The 19,234-nt window shown below is 46.5% G+C and overlaps 1 long non-coding RNA gene across 3 annotated transcripts; it reads right to left on the bottom strand.

Moving 5' to 3' along the window:
- Nucleotides 1-362: 362 nt before the first annotated feature.
- LOC308466092 lies at nucleotides 363-9,644 on the bottom strand. Of its 3 annotated transcripts, none has more exons than XR_013980661.1 (3): nucleotides 4,215-4,799; nucleotides 2,894-3,038; nucleotides 363-2,167 (listed from the first exon to the last, which is right to left on the bottom strand). It is a non-coding gene; the product is annotated as an uncharacterized lncRNA (long non-coding RNA). The 3 variants fall into 3 exon arrangements; XR_013980659.1 differs by lacking the exon at nucleotides 4,215-4,799 and adding an exon at nucleotides 9,509-9,644 and having other exon boundaries at nucleotides 2,025-2,167; nucleotides 2,894-3,035; XR_013980660.1 differs by lacking the exon at nucleotides 4,215-4,799 and adding an exon at nucleotides 9,509-9,641 and having other exon boundaries at nucleotides 2,026-2,167.
- Nucleotides 9,645-19,234: the final 9,590 nt, after the last annotated feature.

Below are 19,234 nucleotides of genomic sequence, written 5' to 3'. Positions count from 1 at the left end.
TGCACATCAAAATGCAGCTTATTTTTTGAAAATCACAGTTGCCAGATTTTGTACCCAAACTGCATATATTTGGAGGAAGTGTGCATAAAATGCAGATAGAGTGAAAATAAAATAGAAATAAAGCATTATATAAAGGGAAATTACTTGCAAAAATGTGTACAAATTGTCTACAAAAATGTGATTATTAAGAGAAAGGGCATGTGAAGAAAGGGGAGGAGCAAGGAGAGCCTGCTTGCACTAACTGCCTTGCGCAACCACCTTGCAAGGTGGGTCAGTCATGTCCCAAACTATTCAGCACTTGGTGCTGCCTCCAGCCCTCTTTGTACCTCCAGCTCTTGAATGGGGCAGAGGGAAAGAGAATCATAGAATCATAGAATCATAGAGTTGGAAGAGACCACAAGGGCCATCGAGTCCAACCCCCTGCCAAGCAGGAAACACCATCAGAGCACTCCTGACATATGGTTGTCAAGCCTCTGCTTAAAGACCTCCAAAGAAGGAGACTCCACCACACTCCTTGGCAGCAAATTCCACTGTCGAACAGCTCTTACTGTCAGGAAGTTCTTCCTAATGTTTAGGTGGAATCTTCTTTCTTGTAGTTTGGATCCATTGCTCCGTGTCCGCTTCTCTGGAGCAGTAGAAAACAACCTTTCTCCCTCCTCTATGTGACATCCTTTTATATATTTGAACATGGCTATCATATAACAGGGACTTCAATATGGCATCCAGTTTCCTGGCTGCTCCCTGGGGTGAAAGAAACCTGCTTTTTTTCTACTGCAGTCCCTCCTGCAGAGATTCCAGCAGCCTGTCAACCCCAATCCTATACCTCTCTGTAGCATGAACCAAGCACCTTAGGCTCGTGGGGGGTCCTCCACTAACCTTGTGAGTTGCCAACGATGCACATGAGACCCGCCTGTCAAATTATGTCAGGTTTATTAGGAATAAAGAAGGCAAGGGAGAGGACAAAGAGATAAAGCAGAATATGGAAAACAAAAGGAGCTCTTGAGCTCAGGTCTAGCTTATACTGAACCAATTACTTACACGCAGGCTTCTTGCCTCAAGGCAGATGGTCAGTTGCAGGTTTTCTGATGGTCAAGTAGGGCTGAGGGGCATTGGTGGGAGGGGCAAAGCACTGCCTGGCCTCCTTCTTTAAGGTTTTCCCACCAATGCTGTGGGAAGTGACAGAAATCGCCACCAGGGTTTTTCAAACTTCCTGCCAAACAAAACCTGTCCTGCGTTTGTGAATTTGGGGAGAAGGGTATGCCTGGCTCACTAAGGTGAAAGGGTGGGCAGACAAACAGGTTTTTTTGCTACAGGGAACACAAAAACATTGATGAATTTGTGTGAGGATTTTATTTTTAATTTCTCCTCGCAGGAGAAAGAGGCGCATTTGAACTATGTGGGTGAACAGGAGCAGCAGAAGACCATTCTCTAGGAACAAACATTAGACAGGCCACCCTGAGCCTAAACAATATATCCTCTCCTACCTTCCTTAACATTCCCACAGAACTGGGGTCAGAAGGTTTTGGCCCAACCTGGCTCAGCTGGAATGACAAATCAGAAGAGGAAATGAGGCTTTGCAAGAAGAAACCCCCGGCAGCACAGGGTCAGTGGCAGGACACGTGGCTAGGCTGGTGCTCAGAGCCAACTTTTGAATATCTGTGGAGTTGCTCCACACAAGCAATGTTGCCTCTCATCTGAGGATCAGTTTACAATGTCAGCAGCAGAAACACACAAGAGGAAGGCACGTTTGGCAAACCCTCACTGTGATCAACTCCCAGCCAGAAACCTCTGTCCCCACTGTGGAAGGACGTGTGGATCCAGAATTAGCCTCCGCAGTCACCTACGGACTCACTGTTAAGACCGTGTTCATGGAAGACAATCTTACTTGGCTATGAGGGATGACCAAAGAAGAAGAAGAAGAAGGAAAAGAAGACTGGCAGGTTCATCAAGTTATCAGCAGTTTCAGGGAAGGACCATAGCTCACCACACCTGCTTGACTTGCAGAAAGTCCCCTGGCTCAATCCCTGGATGAGGTAGCAGCAGGTGATGGGAAAGATGACCCTCCTCTGCCTGAGGAATCCCTGGAGAGCTGCTGCTCTAGGCATTGAACTGGGCTACAGAGGAATCTCTTTCCTGTAGATAGAAACGTGGAAGGATTGAGCCGGCACTTCTCCTTGTGTGCTCTTTTCCCCTGCGCGGAGAGACTCTGCCCAGAACATGCAGATACACATCTCCCCCAGTGCGCAGCAAACTGGTCTTGCCTGGGAAAGCTGTTTCATGTGGTCTGCAGAGGGCATAAACTGGTCCTTCTTAGATTGTTTCCCTTTTACCAGGGAGCTGCTGGGCAGCATCACTGCCTACTATAATCTTTTTTGTTAGTAAGGAGAAAAGAACAGTGGCAAAATGCTGAATTGGCCCCTCCTGAATGGGCCCCTCCTGCTCCTCATGAGGCTTCTGCCAGCGGCACACCCTTTCCAGCCAACCTGTCAGACTCCCCTGGGCAACTTAATGCCATTGAGATCCATACAATTGGGAAATGGCAGGTAATACAGAGAACAAGAAAGAAGCTCTCTCCAATTTGCTGTGTCTAAGCCGTCCCCCACAAGACAGGCCTGCTCCCACAACCCACAAGCAAATGATTCCTAGATGCAAACCAATTTGATACAAAGGTTCCCTCCTTGACTCCAAGGCTGCCACCCGGTGCACAGTTATGCCTGGGCGGGTCCCACTGAAATGAGCAGGGGATTATCTGTGGCTGCCTGCATGGAAGAGTGTAGGGAATTTGATGGGAGTAGAAAGGCGGGCAGAGGTGGGCAGAGCAGAGGTGGAGGGCAAGAAAGATGAGGAAATTGCCTTTGAGAGTATTCATAATCTAAGCAAGCATGAAATGAACCCTACCTGGTGGCGGAGGAGGAGGGGAGAGGGGCGTGCCCAGCAGAGGCTCCTGCAAGACTGGAGCAGGAAGGGCAGGCTGCCGCCGCCTGTCCCTGCAGCTCATTAGGAATGCGTGGCACATTTCCCTCCAGTGGCGCATTCTGCTGCAAGAAACCCAGAAAAAGACAAGAAAAATGAAGGCAGGTGCAATCTCATTTTCTGAGGGCTGCAAGTCAGCCAGGAAACGGCTATTATTCCATCGACTCTGTCGGCATTAAGTTATTTCCTTCACTAAATACGGGAGTGTTCATGAATATCTATTGAGTTCCAGGTAGTGGCGTCTGGCTGCACGGCGCCTCACTGATTGTAGCTTTATATTCCTCCGACAACACACCTCAATCTCACACTGAAGTGAAAGACAATAGTATTTTAAATTGGTTAATAAATCTCTAGATGGATGCTCCTGAGAGGCTGGGCGACTTCATCTCTATTACATGAATAAAAGTGATAAGGCCTCAGCCATGGAGGGGTGTTTCTGAATTGGGGAGGTTCCTTCCAGAACGCCCCCCACGTGCCCTTCAAGGCAAGCTGCCTCCTTCTCCCACTCAGCTCCAGGAAGGTCTTTGGGTGGAGCAGCCGAAACAAGCCGCCTTCACAGAGGAAGGGAAGGGGTCAGCCAGAAAGGTCCTCTGTTCCCAGAGTCAGGATGGAGCTGATCACACCAGGAAGACAGTATTCCTGAACAGAACGGGAAGGGAACGGAAGGGAAGGGAAGGGGAGGGGAGGGGAGGGGAGGGGAGGGGAGGGGAGGGGAGGGGAGGGGAGGGGAGGGGAGGGGGACCCTTCCTTGGAGGAACAAAACAGAAATAAGGTTGCACAGCATTAAGAGAATCATAGAATTGTAGACTTGGAAGCAGCACAAGGGTCATCTAGTCCAACCCCATGGAATGCAGGAAACTTTTGCCCAACGTGAGGTTCGAACCCACAATCCTAAGATTAAGTCTTATGCTCTACCAGCTGAGCTATCCCATCTATTTCTTTAGGCTTTCTTCGTTGCTCCAATTCCTCATTCATTTCTACTCAGCACGATGCCTTCTTTGAGGCAGGGCAATTTCACATTTCTCCTGTGTCAAGGATTCCCCCCACACACACACACACACCCCCACGCTCATGCAACTCCACAGGAAAAAGCTCTCTCCTGTGGACAAGCTCTCTGTGGCTCCCCTTCCTGTGAATGCCTGACAAAGAAGAATCTAATCGGGTTTGCGGCTGTGACAATCAGATCCTCCACTTGAGAGGATTCCCACTCTTCAGGGCACCTTGTCCAAGTTGCCACTTACGCCCTGACTTGTAATGAGTTTCCTTGGGCTGCCTTTGGGCATTGTCCACTTTGAGAGCAGCACTTCTTATTTCAGGAGCGTGGCCGTCCTCCCCAGGCAGCCGGCGTCATCTGCAAAGCGGCTGACCTCTCCCTCCGTGCGCTCAGGAGCAGGCCTCAGAATGTCATGTCGGCCCACAAAACAGACAGCCAAGATGGCAGCTACTTTTCGCATGCAGCACAAAGGGTGGCGTGAGGGGGCGCCGTGGGTTAGGAGGCCACATATTGATTACTGTTAGTGTGATGCTGACAAGGCTCTTGACAGGCAAGCGTTCCTGACTCAGCACAGGGCCCAGCTCTTCCAGCCCACACCATGGCTTCCCCCTGAGACACAACCAAATAAAGATGCCCCCCCCCCTTTGGCTTTGCTGCAGCTCTGGGGTGGGGCTCCTCTGGAGTTTGGATGCGGAGTGAGGCCTTTTCCAGAATGGAAGGAGCTTATCAGAGGGAGATGGGAAGAAACTGAGATTAACTGAAACATCTCTGAGGTGAGAAGAGCTAACAAAAGGCAGGATTGGGAAGAGATTGGGGGCTCATTGTAGCAAAAGTGGGGGGGGCAATTCTGAAGATGTGGGGGGAGGGTTTCTCCAGATATTGCCCCACTTCCGCCCCCCATTGTGCACAATGAAACCCCACATCTTCCCACATAATTTACCATGAGAGATAGCCACAAATGACACAGCTTGATATGAGAGATTTAAGCTGAAGCACCATGTTGATGGGAGGCTGGCAACTTACAATTTTATGAAAATTTGCTGACATTTTTAAGGTTAAAAAATAAGAGCTGGTGCCAGAAGTTGCCTCCATAAGGAAAGTTGCTCCAGAGCAAATTAAGAGGGAGCTGTAGAGGAACATTCCCAACCATTCCCCTGATCTCTCTCTCATTGCTCCTCCTCTCCGTCACACCTTCTGGATTTAGGGAGAAGCACTGGATTCAGTCTGTCCTTAGTGGGCATCTCTAGGGCAGTGGAGCTGCCAGGATGGAATCCAGGATGGCAAGTAAGAGGCAGCATGAGAGAAGTTTATAAAATGCCAGGCACAAGCATGGAGAAAATGGATGGAAAAAAGGTTTTCTCCCTCTCTCATAACACCAGAACCCATGGATAGCTAATGAAGCTGAATGTTGGGAGATTCAGGGCACTTCTTCCTGCAGCACAAACTTGGGAACTCCCTCCCGAAGGAGGCAAGGGCTGGTTGCCAACTTCAGTGGCTTTAAAAGATGAGACAGATTCATGGAGGAGAAGGGCTCTCTCTCAGTGGCCACGAACCACAAGCTCTGCCACCAGGGCAGAGGCAGTAATGAACAATGGGATTTTATAGATAGGGATGAGCAGATCTGATAATATCACTTTCTCTTGGGTTCTCATTTTTCCAATCTGAAATTCAGTTCTCCACATTTCCACATCAGTTTGCATTTTGATGCAATATTCTCTTTATAGGCACATGTTTCTATGTAATTTCTATGCAGTGACTCCTCATTTGACAAAGACTTAAGGGTCACCTTGCCAGATCAGAATAAAGGTCCATCTAGACTAGCATCAGGTGGTGCTGAAGGGATTTGATTTCTGGGGGTTATTTTATTATTATTTTGCATTTTTACATTTTACAATATTTCAACAACAAAAATTAAATCTAAACAAATTAAACCTACATTTTCTTTTACTCCCCCCTGCAGTTCCTTATTTTATATCGTAATCTTACTGCATAACCAATTCAAACCTACTTACAAGTTTAACCTTTTTACTCCCTTTAAGTTATTTCTTACTGCTCGTATTTAGGTGGCAACCCTGCTTACGTTTTTAATTGCTTACAATTTTTCTTCATGCATTCAACAATTTTTCCCAATTCTATTTTAAAAAGTCTCTCATCTCAATCTCTTATTCTTCCAGTCAATTTCGCCATCTCTACGTATTCCATCAATTCTTACCAGATCCTTCCCTTCCAAGATTGGAATACTGTGTGGATTGGAATGCTGTATAATTATCCTGAGGATCCTTTGAATGTTGTGATACAGCCCTTATATCACAGAATTTACTCAAACACATCAAAAATGTATATATTGTGATAAATATTTTAGGATTGGCAGATACTAGGGCTCTCATGAAATTTTCTCTTGGCCACACTTTCAGAATAGCAATTTGCTCACACCGCGTCAATTGTTTTCTTTATCAGAAACATGTTGGAAAACAAAAACAGTGCTTGATTTATCACACAGAACACAGCACCTTCATAATATGACCATGGGACACCCAGAAAGTATAAAGCAATGTAGCTACAAAAGAACATGAATCATTCCCAAAATACAATTATGAACGAGCCTCTGACATATGTACCTTAAGGTGTGAGCTTGCTTTTGCCAGGCAATCCCATTTAGATCAGCTCTATTTTGAGACAGACAAACTAGACTACCCTGAAATGTTTCAATGTTTCTGTGATTGTCCTTGAACCTTCCCTCTACACCTGCTATCCTCTCCTGCCACACCCTCTGAGAAGCACGAGACTTGGGTCTTGGGTCTTGTCAGTGGTGGCATCCTGGTTATGGGATGCCCTCCTCACAGAGGCTCACCTGGCACCTCCCTTGTGTTCTTTTTGACACCAGAGAAGGAACTTCCTGTCCCTTTTATTACAATCCATTTGGGGACTTTAACTTCTGCACCAAATTCATCTGGGTGTTTTATGATGGTATTAATGGTTTTAACTGCCATCTATTATGCTGACTTCAGCTGCTTTGTGATTTTATGTCATTTTATTTGTGTTTTTATTGTGAATTGTATTGTGTATTTTATTGTTTTATGTAAAGCACTCAGAGACCGTGGTCACATGGGCCATCTCTCTCTCTCTTGTGCGCACGCACACACACAGAGAGATAGAGAGAGAGAGAGAGAGAAGAATACATAAATAAATAAATAGGAAAGAAATGTATGCATTGAGATACATGCCATATTTAAATACAGTGGTACCTCGGGTTACATACGCTTCAGGTTACAGGCTCCACTAACCCAGAAATAGTGCTTCAGCTTAAGAACTTTGCTTCAGGATAAAAACAGAAATCGCGCGGTGGCAGCCCCATTAGCGGAAGTGGTGCTTCAGGTTAAGAACAGTTTCAGGTTAAGAATGGACCTCCAGAATGAATTAAGTACGTAACCAGAGGTACCACTGTACAAAGTTTTGTGCATATTTTTAAAATGAACAAATCCCAAGCCCCACAGGTCAATGCAGAAGTGGAATGGAACATATCTTTGTTCTATCCCACTTCTGCATTAGGATAACAATACTATCTAAATACTTCTATCCAGTATCATACACAGACTATATACTTATATAATAATCTGTTGTAACTGAGAATACTTATTATATCACATTGTAATTTCCTCTTTATTGTATTGTTTGCACTTTTTTCTCTTTCTCCCCCCCCCTTTATTTTATAACCAAACACTTCTAATAAAATATTAATTTTAAAAATGAACCAAGTCATGCGAAATGACCTGATACAAAATAATCCTTTCAACTCAACAGCACCATCCCATTCCCAACAGCAGCCGATATCCGGTGGTAGAATGCCTCTGAACTTGGGGGTTCTACTAAGCATGATTTTCCTAAGAATGTTCATCTTGCTTTCTTGTATCAGACCAGCATCCTGATTCCCACATGGTGAGCCAGATGATGCCTTGCAAGAGGCCCCAAGCAGGGCATGGTTGCCCAGACAAAGACTGCAATACCTCAAGGACTGCCTCTCACCATATGAACCTGTGGTCATCATCTGAGGCCTTTCTTCAGGGGCCTCCTCCAGGAGTGGTCTGGAGGTGGCAACCCAAGAACAGTCCCTTTCCGCTGGTGATCTAAATCGAGACGCTCGTTGTTTTGATCCTGAGCTCTCAGGGGAGCCAGCTGACCCATGCCAAAGCGTGAGACCAAATAACAAACATCTCTTGGTCTGGCGCTCAGACATGGGCGTAGCCAGGATTTTTGTTATGGGGGGCCAGCACTTTGTTAGGGAGGCAGAACCGACGTGATTGGTCAGTTAAGTATTTCTATTGTTTTACTTTATCTGGGGGGGGCAACTGTCCCCCACCCCCTGCCTCCTTGGCTACGCCCCTGTGCTCTGGTGCAAGCCAACTGATTTGCGCTAGAGCATGAGACCAAAAGACGAGACACTCTGGGACCCAGGCAGAATCTGGGAATGGCTTCTATAATTCCGGGATGTCCCATTTAAATGAGGACGGTTGAACAATATTCTGTTGCTCCCCGTTTGTAGGATGCTCCCAAGGGAGGCCTGCCTGGTGCCTTCATTACATATCTTTCGGTGCCAGGTGAAAACGTTTCTCTTTAACCAGGCCTTGGGCTGATTAACAGTCTATGGCCTTCTATTTTTGTTTGTGGAAGGGGGGCTAGTTTTTTTATTTTGTGTTTTGTTTTAATAATATTTTTATTAATTTTCTCAATAAACAAAATCATTGCATTAAAGAAAAAAAGAAAAAACATAAAGTAAAAAATTTAAAACACTTAATATTAGATCCACATTATGGGATGACTTCCCTCCACTCCCTCCCGTAGTTCCTTTGTATTATCTTCATTTATGCATGTCAATAAAGTCTTTATCTCTAATTACCTCCAAATTTAAGCATTATCCATAACATTACAAGTGTTTTAAAAATCCTGCTAATGTATTAACTTCCTTACAATGCTTTTGTAAATATGCAATAAACATTTCCCATTCTTATTATATTGTTATGTTATGATGTTATGTTATGTTATGTTATGTTATGTTATGTTAATGATATGATATGATATGATATGATATGATATGATATGATATGATATGATTTCTAAGTTTCCCAGTTAATTTAGCCATTTGCACATACTCCATTAACTTAGTTTGCCAATCTTCCTTGGTGGGAGTTTTTCTTTCCAGTGTTCGGCTAACAATATCCGAGCAGCCGTTGTTGCATACATGAACAAATGCTTGTATTCATTATGTCGTGGGCCCGCAGGCCAGATCAGGCCCAACTGCCCTCTGGATTCGGCCCGCGGACGGTCCTGGAATTGCCGCTTGGATTGGCGTGATCGTTCGGGCTTCGCCATTTTTTTGCAACTTTTTTCGGGTGCCATCTTTCCCCCTCCCTCCGTCCCACACCCCACGGTGGCACCTCCTCCCTCCTATCTCCCTCCTCCTGGCTTTTCCCTGCCCTGCGGAGGAAGGGAGCTGGGCTTTGACTGGTGCCAGCCAATCCAAAGCCTCGCTGTCCGCAGACTCACCACCAGCCTCTCCGTTCATGGCCGTGCTGTGGGCATCATGATGGGTGCATCGTGGGGCTTCAGCTGGAGCTTGGCGCACCTGCTGGCCCCGTGCCTGGTGCCCAGGAAAGCTGGCCCAGAAAGGAGAGGCGCTCCTGCCAACGCCAGCTCCCAACCGCAGGCAGAGCAGCAGAGGAGGTAGGAAAGCAGGGGAAGGGGAGGGGCTGGGGAGGGGGAGAGGAAACCCCCCCCCCGCCGCCACCACGTCCATGTACATGCATGTACTCCGGCCCGCCGCAAGGTCTGAGGGGCGGTGAACTGGCCCCCTCCTTTAAAAGTTTGCTGACCCCTGCTTTAGGTAAATCCATTCCTATAATACCTAATAAGAAAGCTTCCGGTTTTTTGACAAAGGTTATTTTTTTCAATTCGTTATATATCATTTCCCCCCCAAAATTAAGAACCTTACGTACATTGCCACCACATATGATAAAACATACCTTCTACCTTCTGCTTCTTTACATTTCCCACACTTATTTTCCCTTGTTTTATACATTTTTGCCAATTTAACTGGAGTTAAATACCACCTATACATCATTTTCATAAATTTCTCTTTAAGTAAGGTACAGGCCGTAAATTTTATATCCTTCTTCCATAGTCTTTCCCAATCTATCATCAGAATATTATGTTCCACGTCTTTTGCCCACTTTATCATAGCACATTTGACCTCTTCATCCTTAGTTTCCCATTCCAACAATATATTGTCCTTTTTTGATAATAATTTAGTATCACTTTCTATTATTTCTCTGGAAATTTGAAATTTCATAGGTGAATCCTTTCTTTTTATCATTTTTGAATACTTCATTTAATTGGAAATATTGTAGCCACTGGCGGACCAAGGTGGGGGCGGGGGGCGGTCCACCCTGGGTGCCATCCGGGGGGGGTGACATCGTGGCTGCCCCTGCTTCCGGGATGCGTGGCGCTTGCCACGCACGCACCGCTTTACGTGCACCCCCGGACACATGCTACGCCCCTGCGGGCAGCACATCATGCCCCCTGGGACGCACACCAGCCACACCCCCAGATGTATGCCGCTCCCGGTGCCAGAGCAGTTAGCTTCGCCACTGATTGTAGCCAATCTGCTACCTTTCCTTTTACTTCTTGAAGTTCCTTCAATTTTAATTGGTTATCCTTTTCCGTTAACAGCTTTATACATGTTGCCCAGTTAGGTTTCGTATTTACTTTTTTCATGGATATTGCTTCCGGGGGGGAAGCCACCACAGTATTTTTTGTTCTAAGAAAACTTTATATTTTTCCCAAACTTTAAAAATCACATTTCTTATTATGTGGTTCTGGAAGCTTTTATGCACTTTTGCCTTCTGGTACCACAATTACGCATGGCCAATCAAATCTATTATCATGTCCTTCTAAATTTAACAAATCTGTGTTTTTTTAATATTATCCAATCCCAGATCCAACAAATGCAAGAAGCTTCATAATATAATTTTATATCTGTTTTGTTTCTGTTTTATTCACTGCATCTGAAGATCACTACTCTGTGATCTTCAGATGCAGGCAATATTCAAATTTAATAAGTAATAATAAAGTCATACCTCTGGTTACAGACGCTTCAGGTTGCATTTTTTCTGGTTGGGGACCGCCGAAACCCAGAAGTACTGGAACGGGTTAAATCGTGCTTTGTGCATGTGCAGACGCGCTGAATCACAACCCACATGTGTGCAGACGAGACGCTGCGGGTTGCGAATGTGCATCCCGCACGAATCACATTCACAACCCGAGCATCCACTGTACAGCAATAATAAGATATTCCGGGGTGTCTACTTTTTAATGGCACCTGTCAGAGCTGCTTCCAGATCCTAGCTCACAGAGGATCACGCTAGCCAGCGATCGTTAAATAAAAGTCTTTATTGAGTTACAGTTTCCATTCTCAATCTGCTGCGTGCAACTCTACGTCTCATGGTTAGATCGGCGAAGCTCCGTCTGAGTCTCCGCCCCTTGTACACCAACTTAATATCCTAGCCCTGCTCCACCTTTTCCGCCTGACTGTTCTTCTCTGGGTCCCTCTGCCCCCCGGGGTCTCTTCCTTCCGGGACTCTTCTGACGCCGACCCCCCGGACCCTCCTGTCTCCTTGCGCCGGGCTTTAGGACCTGGCTCCCTTTCCGGGCTGCCTACTGCGCCACCTTCCTGTGCATTTGAACTTGGCGCGCGCGCCAAACCTTCCACCTTCCGTCTGACCGTTTCTTCGCTCCCCGATGGAGGTGTGGCCACTCCTGACTCGTGCCCTCCCCCCTGTTGTGAGCTGCCAGCGCTTGATCCCTGGCGCCCTTCCTCTTCCCTGCTCTCTGGCGGTGACGCTGGTCCCGATTTCCAACTGCTCCCCTCTGAGTCCCCTCTGGCTCTATCTTCCTGGGGTGTCCCCCTAGGCTCCCCCCTTGCCCTGGCCACTGGTGCTCCTTTCTGTGAATCTTCTGATTCACTGGAAAGACTCGGAGATCTCGGGTCGTCGTCATCACTCATCTTTTCTTCTGCCTCCTCCCCCTCGCTCTCTGTTTCCTCCCTTGCCCTTGCCTCTGCTCCTGAACCCCTGACAGCACCATTGAAGGAGTCACTGTTATGTGGTATGTACGACAGACAAAAATGAGCTTTTGCTGCAGTGAATTCATATACAAGTTGGAGAAAGGTAGTGAGCAGCATTCACTGCTTCAGATGCAAGGAGTGTCTCTTTTTTGGAGGGGGTGCCTTTTTATTCCCCCCCCCCCGGCCCCTGCACAGATATTTAGTGCCTGTGAGATGATTCCTTAGTGAGTCTACAACAAGTGGAATACACAAGAATCTCCTCACATGTGGATGTTGTTCCTGTTTTCATTCCAAGGAAAGCAGCCTTTGAATTATGTATCTGGGAAGTAACATGAAAGGGAAATTATTCACAGACAGAAGAAGGGAAAAGGCACGGAATTCAATTATGCAAAAAGCGAGAGAAAGCATGAGGGAAAGTGATGCATTTTCCTTAATTCCTCCACAGGCTTCTCTGTAGTCAAAGCAGCTGAAAGTGGAGATGGCAAGAGGAGGGTTTTGGTCAGGTTAGCTCTCACATCTCCCCCCCCCCCGTGTGTGTGTGTGTGTGTGTGTGTGTGTGTGTGTGTGTGATCACCCCTCCTTGCTTTCTTTGGAAAGGGCTCTTTATCTCATCCTGCTTGCAGTTCCTGGCACCAGGCTGCCAAATATGAGGCGTGGGAAGTCCATCGAAGCCCACTGTCCCAGGGTGGCTTTCCCTTCCACCTCCCTTTTTGCCCAGGAGTAACACCTCTGGCTCAGTGAGAATCCAGACAGAGGTTCTGTAGTTTGGCATTCTCAACACTGGGGGGGGCGCGTTCCCAGGGTTACCAAAGTAATATGTTCCTGACATGGCAACACCTGTGGAGATCCTGAATCCTGCTGGGCTCGAGGACATCAGAAGACCCCTGCCTCTCTCCAATAGTCCAGGCCCCAAATAAACATGGCCCTTAAACGAGCCAGGCTATGGTGTCACACAGCTGAGGAAGAACCCCTGGGTTGCTCATGAGTAAGCAATCCCTACTGCTCCTTCCCTGCCACCAGCTGCGGTTCAGGTGTGGCTAGGGTTTCCACCTGTTCCTGGAAAAACTTGATCATCCTTTTTTGGAGAAAAGTGTCCCCTGCTCTGTTTGGCCATCATGAGACCTGGGGCAGCTGAAAAACTTGGGGCCAACTGTCACGGCACCTTGTGGGAGTGGATTCCATGGTTTATTGATGTGCTGTGTGAAAAAGACCTTTTTACCTGTCCTTCATGTTGCACAAACAACTGGCCATGGCATCTGCACATGTGTGGTCCAGTGCTGGAGGTCTTTGATGTTCCAAGGTTCTCTGTCATCCTTTTCTCTTTGGGGGTGTTGGGTAAGGTTTAAAGGGGGGGGTGGAGAGCTCTTACCAACAGTGTGCTGCTCACTTCTAGCTTGGCTCAACGCTTGTGAAGCAGACATCAGCTACAGGCACAGAAACTATGATGGTGACTTCAGAACTATGGTTTCTGCCCATACATACAAATTTGATTGATTGCTTGATTAGTCCAGCTCATGGGATTAATCAGCTAAGGATTCTTTCACCATGCAATTGCCTTACTTCTAGCTTTCCACAAGTGATTTTGGGGACGGAAGTTGTGGGAGGCAAAAGAGTTGCAGGGTGGGGAGAGAATGGAGGAAGAATCTCTACAGCTGCAAAAGGCCAGTCATGTAGGGGAAGGACCAGTTGAGGTTAAAAAGCCAAGCTGTGAGCCAGGAAGCTCCCAGTTCCAATCTTGCAATGGTCCTCCTTCCTTGGAAGTTTTTAAGCAGAGGTTGGACGGCCATCTGTCACGGATGCTTTAGCTGAGATTCCTGCATTGCAGGTGACTAGATGACTCTTGTGGTCCCTTCCAGCTCTACAATTCTATGATTCTATGCTGTTTCCCCAACAATCCCACAAACATTTCAGGACAAATCCTCCTCTTCATCACTGCTGCAATGCAACCTGCCACCTTGGCATTCTGTTAGTTTCGCAGTCTATTTACTCACCCCTGATAAATTTGTCTTCAGCACTCATGGGGGGGGGGAGTGAGGGGGTGTGTATCTTCCTTGGGCTGAATGACATGATTTTGACCCAACCCATTAATTAATAGCTCATTAGGAGCCCAAATTTGTGATAGATCAGCAGTGGACTTGGCACACTGGCTTAATTTAATGATTTCTTGCATTACTTTGCTAATCATCTTTAGTCTGATTCAATTCATCTCAATGTGACTATGCTAATTTCTAATTAGGGCTGAAATGCCAATGCTGCATATGAACTGCAGGCAACCGTCTTAAGGCAACGGCCGAGGATCCTCTTTTGCCGGCCAAGTTCCTCTGTGGCAAGGTGTATTTGCGTGCTGATGGTGCAAGCAGCTCCCTCTGGCCGCTTCCTTCCTTTCGCTCCTTGCTTGCCGCTTGTCTTGGGAGGGGGGGAAATGTGCAAATGGGTCTCAGCTGCTGAGCTTCTCAGGGAAGGCAGGAAACTTTGCGAGAAAAGTACGCCTGCTAATTCAAAACATTTATGTTAGCCGATATAAATTTATTTAGTGCCATAAATTACATAATTGAATTTTTATTTCCTTCATATATTTGAGTGAAATAACTAATATTTTGAGTCGGCTTGGCCTGCAGATGTCTTTCACAGGAACATATTTCCTGTAATATTATGCCTGTATAAAGCTGACATTTAAACGGTTTAATAAATGAGCAGTTGTTTGACTTGTTTCAGATTCAATACATTCTGGAATATTAATAAAATATATTTCATAAGGCAGCTCAATAGACCATCGCCATACAAAGACCATGATTTATTAGTGATACTTTTGCTATTAGGGAGGGACAGATACTCAAAATGTCATTAAGGTTAAAATAATAATCAATCACACTAATTAGACCCTATTTTTCATATGCAAATATAATTAAGCATACACTTCCCAATAACTTTAAAGAGAATTATTGGAGTGGCGGAAAGGGTGCTAGAGAGAGGGAAGGAGAGAGGGGTCCCCTTTTGCACTAATGGAGCAACCGTTTCCCCACTTGAACATGCAAACAAAACCACTTTGTGTTTTTCCCATAACTCAAAAAAATTCAGGCAGCATCAGGGAATAACGAGGCCTTCAGGGGGAAGCTGCTTTGAGGAAGCAGAGGTAAATTCTGAAGTGCAGGAGCCATAATGAGAGGCCCCCACAGCAGCCACAGAACCATGGAGAATGCAAAAATGCAGCCAGCTGCTCCGGTCATGTGTATAACACCCGCACACCCTAAACAGCAGCAACACCATAACATCCCAAGATCACAACCCTACACATTGTTTCCGGGGAGGAAGCTCAACAGACCTCGGATACATTGACTTCTGACTGCTAAAGTGCAGCTTGTAAAGGACATTGAGCTTTAGCAAAAGATCTTCAGCTGGCTGAAATGTAACCTTTAGCTTTTAATTAGAAGTGCAAACAACCCAGCGAACATGTGTTAATCATTAAAACTGCAAGCATGAAGTAGGAACCCCTTCAAAGAAGAGGGGTCCAGCCTCTATCTGACTGTCTTCCTCATCCTCCTTCCATGCTAATCAGTCATAAACAATAGTAAAGCTTAAAAGCCTCATCAAGACCTGATTCACAGAGCCAGGAGGGTCTGCGAGGCAGCATGGCACTCCAGCAGATGACACCATTACCCCCGCGCTGAAAAAAATCCCAGACCTGCTCTCCTGCTCTGCACAACAACATGACAGAGGTGGCTAAAAATCAACAGGGAGAGATAGAGGACCGCAGAGGAGGAAGCTGCAAGTGATTTATTTGCCCTAACAAATAAACCAATCCACGTTACTGTTCTTCAGGGGCAAAATGGTTTAATCCATGGTTCAGAATAGAACTGGCACGCAAAACTGCTGGAGTTATCCTTTGAATGGAGTCATCCATATTGCCCCCCCCCCGCCCGCCCCATTTGCAAGACTTGTAATGCAACATAACAGGTAAAACAATCCCCAGTTCCACTTCTGATGCCTCTTCACTCTTAGTCGTACCTCCTCTTCTTCCCTGCCTCAGTTTTTTTTGTTTTTGTTTTTGTTTTGTTTGTTTGTTTTTAAATTTCCACTTAGAGAATTAAATAGTCATCCTTGCTGGGTGATGATTTGCTGTGAACAGGGATACTTCCACTCTGTTATTCCATTGCTGCACACCATCTCTGAGTGTGAATAAAGTGAGGACATCCAAAGTCATCAACACAGCTCCAGCCCAATGATTTAGGATGGCACATGTGAGATTAAGGCTGCCCTCCTAATCACATAGGGACGCAGGTGGCGCTGTGGGTTAAACCACTGAGCCTAGGACTTGCCGATCAAAAGGTCGGCGGTTCGAGTCCCCGTGACGGGGTGAGCTCCCGTTGCTCGGTCCCTGCTCCTGCCAACCTAGCAGTTCAAAAGCACGTCAAAGTGCAAGTAGATAAAGAGGTACCGCTTCGGCGGGAAGGTAAACGCCGTTTCCGTGCACTGCTCTGGTTCTCCAGAAGCGGCTTAGTCCTGCTGGCCACATGACCCGGAAAATGTATGCCAGCTCCCTTGGCCAATAAAGCGAGATGAGCACCGCAACCCCAGAGTCGGTCACGACTGGACCTAATGGTCAGGGGTCATGATGGCCAAGATTGCAGAATCCCCATCCTCAGGGTTCAGAGGACCTCTCAGACCAAGAGGAGGCTGTGCCTTCAGTGTTCCTCTCCCCTTCTAGTCCACCCCTGTGAATGCAGGAATCACAGCTAACCTTTTGAGCTGAGTGAATTTAGCTTCACCTCTTCTGCAAATCTTGGAGCACCTAAACAGATGTGTGAGTTCATTTTCCATCCTGACTATTCCCCATTATAATTAAATAACTGTGCATTTCCCTGCAGAGCAGGGGAAGCCAATCAGAAGAAGCGGCTTAGCCATCTCAGGTTGGAACTTTCCACAACAGATTGTCTGGGCTTTGGGATGCTGGGACTCATGCAAAAGGTTTTCTTCAGTTTTGTGGCAGAGAAGGGTTAATGTGATGTTTATTTATGAACTTGGAATATTACTGTTGCATAATTTGAATACAATGCCTGTTCATAGATGTGCATACTCCCCCCTTTATTGCATGCTATAATTTCATTTTTAAAGGTTCCTGTGTACCATCCTTTAAAAATGATATCACAAACAAGAAATAAATTCTTTTCTGCAGCTGTGCTAACTATATGTACCCAAGGGACCCACCGCTCTGTCCTTGACACAACCCTCTGGGGATTTCACCTGGAGAGGCTTGGGCAGGCCAGACCTCTGTTGCAGGGGGTGTCAGAATGGGGGCTTCAAGGGAAAATGGCAGTCACTTCCGTGCTGCTGGTAAGATTTCTTTTCTGGTGAAAATCAGTGACCCTGCATATTTCTGCAGTTGCAGGACCAGTTCCGGCAAGACAAACTATGGAGGAGAAAAGGATTTTTTTCCCTTGTTTTTTGTCATGGAGTTTTCTTCTAAATGGGCAGAGGCCACTGCACACACAGAATAGGGGTTCCTCATACTTGAATTGTCACTAAGATCCTTTTCTGTGTAAAAAGGACTATAGCTTTCCTTTTTGTATTCATTTTGTATTTCATTTTGTATTCTTCATTTTGTATTTTGCAGTTTTTTTATATGTCATTTTGTATATTTTTTGTTTTTTGTGTTTTCATTTTGTACTTGTACACTATAAATTGCTTTGTTCAGCATGAATGAATGTTTGGAATGGAGGGCAGTATATAAATTTAATAAATAAATCAATGAATGAATGAATGAATGAAGACAGGAAACTGCCACTGCTGCTGCTGCTGCTGCTGCTACCATGTTTTCCGGAGACCTTAGTTGAAATCTGGGGACATTCCGGGGATGGAATTTGTCCGGGGACAAATTTGCAAATCCAGGGACTGTCTAGTAACCTTCTAGTTTAGCATCCTGACCTCACATTTGCCAACCAGGTGTCATTCTAAAACAGAATAATGTGTGTGCCCGGGAATTCCAAAGCATCCTGTTCACGAATCCATCTCTCCTTTCTGCCCACTGCCTTAGCAGTCCCGGCCCAGCCTTCCTTTGGAAATGGCTCCCCACTTTGTAAATCTAACTTGGGCACCCCTCCTTTTCCCAACTTCTCCTTGCAAAACTGACACCAGGCATCATGATCATCACCATGAGAGGAGAGTGCTGCCTTGGTTGGCACAGATGGTGTGAAGGAGGAGACTGCCTTCAGGGCTTCCCCAAGGGGCTCGGCACGTTTTGTTGCTGACGTTGTCTTGTTAGATGTACACCAGCAGCAGGTCTCAGTGTTTTGGAGATGGGTGGCATCTTAGCTGCCCCGACAAGGTGTAACATCGGGAGGCGTGGGATGGGGCGGAACATGAGATGCAGTGGATCAGCAGCCCCCTCAGGGCGCCGGATTAAAGTGAAGATATGGAAATGGGGGAGGGGAAGGAAGATAGGGAGGGGAAGGAAGATAGGGAGAGGAGGTGGGGAGAGGTTGCATCTGCTGGGCCCTGTCTGGATCTGAGCTAGCATAATACTAGAGATGGGGTTGTTTTCCTGCCTTTAACCATGAGGAAAAACACAGCAGCTTTCCAAGGTGTGGTGAGGTGGCTTTTGTAGAGCGAATGAGCACAGTCTCCTTCAGCAGGGCATCACAGGGTGAGGTTCGGGCACTCATGGGCTCCTTCCCCAGCCTGGTGCCCTCCAGGTGATTTTGGACTGCAACTCCCATCATCCCTAGCTAGCAAAGTTATGCTTCCATCGGCCCTGGCATTATGTGGCTGTGATGGCCGGGGAGTTGGAGGAAAACATTGTTCCAGTGGTCTTGGGTTCCACATCCTTGGTTTAAATCAGCCTTCCACAACTTGGGGCTATCCAGATGCTGCATGGGTACAGGAAGAGAGCTGGGTTCAAATCCGCACTCAGTAATATAATCATAGAATTATAGTTGGAAGGTACCCCAAGGGTCATCTAGTCCAACCCCCTGTTAAAGCATCCATGGCAGGTGGCCGTCGAACCTCTGCTTAAAAACCCCGAAGGAAGGAGAGTCCACTACCTCCCAAGGGAGACCGTTCTACTGTGGAGCAGCTCTTGCCATCAGAAAGATTTTCCTGATGTTGAAAAACTCCTTCCTTGTAAATTGAAGCCATTGGTTTGAGTCCTGCCCTCC

This window comes from Podarcis pityusensis (assembly GCF_964106645.2).
Source record: "Podarcis pityusensis genome assembly, chromosome: 16".
Taxonomy (NCBI): Eukaryota; Metazoa; Chordata; class Lepidosauria; order Squamata; family Lacertidae; genus Podarcis; species Podarcis pityusensis.
Note: the sequence above shows the minus strand (reverse complement) of the source record. Positions and strands in the feature narration are given on the sequence as shown.